A 7,092-nucleotide genomic window follows, 5' to 3' on the forward strand; every position below is an offset into this window, starting at 1 on the left:
TGTATTTATATATTTACCATGTATATTCACATATATATCCATATAATTTTTTATAGATATTTATATATGGATATATATGCTTATACCCTAACCTTAAATGTAATGCTATGCCTACACATAAGTCCTAAGCCTAAATACCCTAATCATAAATATATATATCAAAACTTACATTAATATAAATATTAATTTATATTTTATCATTATATTTACATATTTATCCATATATATTTACATATATTCATATGAATATATTTGTATATACATACCCTGTCTTTAAGTAAACCATAACCTCACATCCAAACCTATAGCAATTTATATATGAACAATATTTATTTATATACATTTTTACATATACATTTATGTATTGAGAGCCACAGCCGACTTGGAATGGCCCCTGGCATTTTGCCAGAAGTAGTGGTTGAGAGGTGATGCCAGCGAGCCTTTAAGATGATGACTTTTGAGTTCCTGTTGAGTTCCAGTTGAGCTCTCGCGGGGGATTCCTGAAGAGTTCGCCTTGGTTGGTGGAGTTCCTGTGGAGGGAGTTCCGGTTGGTGTGTGGTCCCTGGAAGGACCACATGGGTGGCGTTAGGGGGAGTTCGGAAATAAAGTTTGTTCCTACTTGAGTGGCTCGTGATTTGTGCCCAGCCAGACTGCGGCATTTATGTATATATTCATGTATTTGACATATGTGTTCATAACTTAATCCTAACCCTAACATTACACCTAAACTTAAAACTATTTACCTACAAAAATATGCTCATATACTTATGCATTTTGACATATATTTATATATTTCATATAAATTCTTATGTACATTCATATGTACTTATGTTATACATTTATATATTCATAATCTATTTTACATGAAACAGTGACAACAAGCCTAAGCATAAGTCTATGCAAATATAAAACCTATGTATTTATAAAATTTTCACATGTATTTTCTCATAAATATTCATGTACATTGATATATATTCTTGTCCTAACCCTAACTTTAAAATTTATATATATTTTCATATATGTGGATATGTTTCTATTCCCACCCTAACCCTCGTCCTACAAATTAAGACTAAACCTAATACTATCCATAATCATAATACTATTTTATATAAATTATGTACATTTATATGAATATTCATATTTATTTGAAATATATATTTATATTCATATTTTAATTTATGTATCCATATAAATTCAGTTATATATTTTTACCCTATATTTAAACGAAACCTAACCATACATTTACCCTAAATTATTCATATGTAAAAACATATATATTTGTATAATATTTTATAAGTATTTTCAAATACATATTCATACATATTCATATATATTGGTATATGTGTTCATACTCTAATTTTAACCATAACTTAACTTTAAAATTATCCCTAACCCTAACACAACTCCTAAATTTAAAATTATTCATATATAAAACCATATATGTTTATATGAAGATTCACATATATTTTGATATACATATTAATTTATTAAATAAATTATTATATATTAATTAATATATTCATATTCTATTTTTAAAGCAAACTGTAACAATACACCTAATACTAAACATAGCCCTATACAAAACCTTATGTATTTATAGAGGTTATTATATGTATTTTCACACATATATTCATATATATATATTTATATATTGATACTCCTATATAGTGATACCTATGTTTATATCCTAGCTCTAATCCTATTACTTCCCATAAAGTTAGTCCTAACTCTAACAATACTCCTAAACATTAACCATTTATATATAAAACCAAATACATTCATATTTTTGAAACATAAATTTATGTATTTACTTATAAATTCAAATGTATAATCACATATATTTATGTATAGACTTAGACCCTATCTTTAAAGCAAAATATAACCATACACCTAACAATAAAACCATGTACATATAAAAACATATACATTTATACTGTATTTTTAAATATTTTAAAATAAATATTCATATATATTTATATAAGTGTTTGTACCCTAATCTGAACCTAATGCTAACTCCTCTTATTACTAACCTTAATAATAACCTAAAAATTGAACTATTTATATGTAAATGTATATTTATATAAATATTCATATATAATTTGACATATATTTGCATATAAATTAATAGTCATATATTCTTTATATATTCATACCCTTTAAAAATAGTTTTTTAGTTGTCAATGGGCTTTATTTTGTTTATTTATATGCAGTACTGAGAATTGAATCCAGTGCCTCACTCATGCTATGCAGGCACTCTACCACTGAGCCACAATCCCACCCCTCATACCCCATTTTTAACCCAAACCGTACCATATATTAATTCTAAAACTATCCATATATAAATTCCCTCTATTCCTATAGAATTTCATAAATTTTCACATATATATTTATACATATTAATAAATATTGACACACATGTTCATACCCTAACCCTAACCCTAACCCTACCCTACCTGTAAACTTAGTCCTACCCCTAATCCCACCTCTAAACATAAAATTATTTATGCATAAAACCATATATATTTATACTAATATTTATGTGTATTTTGAGATCTATATTTACATATTAAATCATATGTAATCATTTTATATTCTTACCCTATCTTGAAAACAAACCATAACTATACACCTAACACTAATCCTGATAGGAAACCATATATATTTACTTTTCATCTATATTTTTATATATATATATATTTTTTTTTTGATATGTATGTTCAAGCCCTAACCCTAACCTAACACTTAAACTTATTTGAACCATGACACTCCCTCTAAACATTAAACTTTGTTTTGGGGGGGACATACTGAGGATTAAACTCAGGGGCACTCGACCACTAAGCCATATTCCCAGCCCGTTTTGTATTTTACTCTGAATGTATTTTACTGTGAATGTATCATCATACCAGCTAGTTCATCACAACCTGGACATTTATTAGACAGATTCACAGACCTTTTGCTATATTACTAAAAAATAATTTTAATTAACAAGATCCTCCAGCAATGTGTATGCCGACAAAACACACACACACACACACACACACACACACACACACACGAAACACTGAATTAAGTTAATTCTTTATTATTTCACCAGGACAGCAATCTTCAGATTGTAGTTTGTGGGATTGTGGGAAAACAAGATATAATCACCTTTGATGTTGTTGTTCATTGAACTTTAGACTTCATTGCCGGAAAATGAAGTTTTAGACTTCATTGCCGGAAAACTGAGCTTCATGCTCTAATTTTTATGAAGAGATTGAATAACTGTGACCACAGTTGGGGATAGTGAAAGATAAGCTTTATTTTTTTTAAAACAGCATGTGCCACACATACATATATACAAGTATACTTAAGCATTATTACTGTTTTCTCCGGGTTCACTTAAACAAATTCATCAAGAATAATTTCAAAGTCACAGAATAACACAAGTGAAGAGAGACTGTTTAGTTCTTCAAAGATTCTTCATTGCACATGTGCAAACTGGTCTATGAGATGGTCATATCTAAAAAACACAAAATAAGAGTGAGTTATTTCTATGAGATCAATGTATAACTTTGAATGGATGTTAAATTGCACTGTATGTGGTTCAATTTGATATGATCAAATGGTTGCTCTGTGAAAATTTATTTGACTAAAAAGAAATTCAGAGTTTCAGATCGAAAAACAAAAATGCAAACCTCCTTTGAAATTAAGAATATTGCTTTTAAACATTGAATCAAAATTTCTGTCGTTGTTTTCTTTTGCCTTCTTCACTGTTCTCTTACTATACTTGACAAAATGAAGAAGTCAGATTTGCTTCCTGAAATATTCTTAGGCTTTTAAAAAAGTCAACTGGGAGTTTCTTCAACAATAAGGAAAGTTGCTTTTGAATTTGTTTATGATTCTAGAGAAATCTCCAGATAATGGAAACGTGGCATAGAAACTCTCAATATCTTCATATCGTATTTTTGGCACAAACACTGTTGAAGATGACAGAATGACAGCTTTTAAACATTCTATCACCCTAGAGAAACGATTCTACAAGATGTTTGTCATATTTGTTGCTTGACCCTGAAAATATTCTGTTTTGGATGTTCCTTTGACATCCTGAAAGTGGAGACATGGATAAGGTAAACCAGACATTGTGACAGAATTTATTCTTCTAGGACTCTCTGGTTATCCCAAACTACAGATCATTTTCTTTGTTCTGATTCTCATTATGTACCTAGTGATTCTAACTGAAAATGGTGTTCTGAACACAGCAAACATCTTTGATTCCCATCTTCACACTCCCACATATTTCTTTGTGGGCAAGTATCTCCTTTCTGGATATATGCCACACATGTTCTTCAGCACCCTCAACATTTGTGAGCTTGATATCAAAGAAAAGGAGTATTTCCTTCTCTGGATGTGCAGTACACATGTTCTCTGGAATTGCAATGGGGTCAACAGAATGTTTTCTCCTTGCCTTGATGGCTTTTGATCCCTATGTGGTCATCTGTAACCTTCTGAGATATCCCATCATCATAAACAAGGTGGTATGTGCACTGATGGCCTCAGTATCATGGCTGTCCAGTGAAATCAATTCATCTGTGCAAACATCTTTTGCCATGCATCTCTGCCTTTCTGTAGGAAGAACATTTTCTACCATTTCTTATGTGAGATCTTAGTTGTCCTCAAGGTGGCTTGTGCTGATATATCCCTCAAGATTGTAACCCTACATTGTTAATCATGTGTCAAATATGGCCTTCCTGGTTCTTTCACTACTGACCATTTGCTGGTCTTTTATGTTCATCTTCTGCACTCTCCTGAGAATTAACTTAGGCACAGGGAGACACAAGGCTTTTTCCACCTGCTCTGCCCATCTGACCATCATGACCATATTCTGTGGTACCATCTTCTTTATGTATGCAAAACTCACGTTCCAAGACTTCCTTAGGAAAGACAGTTCATAAGCTATAGGGGGGCTTATTTCTGTCTTTTATGGTGTAGCAACCCCTATGCTGAATTATAGCTTTAGAAAGAAAGATGAGAAATCTGCTATGAAATATTTGCTGTTTCAGTAAGCCGTTAAACAGTAACAGCAATGTAAAATGTAGGTCTTTCATGTGTGATTAGCTCAATCTAGAGATTTCATAATATATACAAATATCCAAACACCATGTGGAACACCATTAATATATATTTTTCTTATTTGTTTTTGAATATAAATTTAAGAAGTATACTATAAATTATATACTATAATCATAGAGTACCTTACTTAGGAAAAGCAAAATATTAAAGAAACATTTTTATTCGTTGCCTTTACTAGTCCTGTGCAACTAGAATCTCAGAGAACAGAAGTTTGCTATACAGCAAGATTTTAAGAGGTTCTGATCCATCTGTCTCAAAGACAATGAATTTCTTTGGAATCATCCCTTGTGATAGCTGGAATGAGTGTTTTTGGTGTATTTGTGGCAACTGAGTGGAAAACATCATAGACAGGCTTTGAAAACAGATGGTAGGAGTGTAAATTCTATTATATCACAAACTACTTAAATAGTATTGGGCATGTTATTCATCCTTTCTAAACTGTAGTTTCCTTGTTGTCAAAAAGGAGTAAATAAAGCCTGCTCCTGTGTGATTGTCAAGACAGTAAATTGCACAAAGTGCCATTGTAGTGGCATATTCATTGTATTTCCCTTTGTAGAGGATGTTAATGTAGACTTTTCCATAGAATCAGAATTTAGGAATTGAAGCAAATATTCTGAATTGAATATGAAAGACCTACGTACCACTTCTTCTATCAAGCACCAATTATTAGAGCCTGGCATCTCTCTCACGGAGTCTTTATATAAATATGAACCAGCATTCCTCTTTGCCCTTTCTCTGACATATTTATATAAGAAAAGCATCATGGTTTCTGTGGAAAACTGGGGACACTGTTTGTTCTAATTCATCTGAGATAAGAAGGTTCTGCAAAAGAGCCTATTTGAGGTTTGGAGTGTCTGGAAAGGCAGAGAAATTGACATGTGGCTCCATGAATGGAAGCTTGCTGACCTATCTCCCTCTAGGCTCTTTACCAGAGGAAAAATTGGTGTAGAAGAGATCTGGGATGTGTTTTTGAGGACCAAAAATAACCAAATGATTTTGAGTTTGCCTGAAGGTTTCACTCAGTATTTCCTAGGATCAATCAATCAAAGACATTATTTTACCATCACCAGAATATTATTATTAACACAGAAAATAATACAACTATTATCCAATTTTGTGGTCAGAAAACAATGACTGGGGCAAAATCAGACATAGCATTTGTTTTGTGTGGCAAAACAAGATGTTTTAAGCTCATTTTGTGCTTTCCCATCTTACTTCTTGGAAGCTGTCATTTCTCTAAGAACCCTGGCTTTTTGAATGGAGTGTATATTTAGAAATAGTATCTCACTGTTTCCAGAATGTCATTTTTTCTAGGTTTCTCAGTAATTGCAATTATGAAATACACACACACACACACACACACACACACACACCCATACATATACATATGCTAGAAATTGAACCAAGATATGCTTTACCACTGAGCCATATCCTCAGCTCTTTTTTTTTTTTTTAATTTTAAAACAGGGTCTCATTAAGTTGCTGAGAGCCTTGGTAAATTGCTGAGTCTGGCCTTGAACTTGTGATCCTCCTGCCTCAGACTTCTGAGCTGGTGAGATTACATATATAATTATTTTAATAGTTATCTTAATATCTATCATGTATATCATATTTAATAAAACCACAAGTTCATTCCAATGCATTGGAATACTAAATATTCCAGTATTTCCCCTTTCGATATTCGTACCCTTCATCTCCAACATTGACGCATTTACAGGGCTAAAGTGAATACTAAAGAAATGAAAATCACCAGCAAGTGTAAACCAAGAAATTACCAGAAATCACATAGGTCTGTAAATTATTTGATTTCTTCCTCAAGGTTAGAGACCTTGTTTTCTGGGTATGGCATATTTAGTGGAGAACAATATGGGTCTCATCTTAATTATGGGCTAAACTATCCTATACGAGAGGCTATTGTAGATTTGCCTGAAAATTCTTTTCAAATGTCTAGAATGAATGAAACTCATCTGCAAGGAGTTT

At 31.7% G+C, this 7,092-nt stretch overlaps 1 pseudogene across 1 annotated transcript; it reads left to right on the forward strand.

The window, feature by feature from the left end:
* The first annotated feature begins 4,100 nt into the window (after nucleotides 1-4,100).
* On the forward strand, nucleotides 4,101-5,045 carry LOC308634424 (olfactory receptor 13C4-like; annotated as a pseudogene). The gene has a single exon. The product of its transcript is annotated as an olfactory receptor 13C4-like (transcript).
* Nucleotides 5,046-7,092: the final 2,047 nt, after the last annotated feature.

Source organism: Spermophilus citellus (assembly GCF_964194105.1).
Source record: "Spermophilus citellus genome assembly, chromosome: 2".
Taxonomy (NCBI): Eukaryota; Metazoa; Chordata; class Mammalia; order Rodentia; family Sciuridae; genus Spermophilus; species Spermophilus citellus.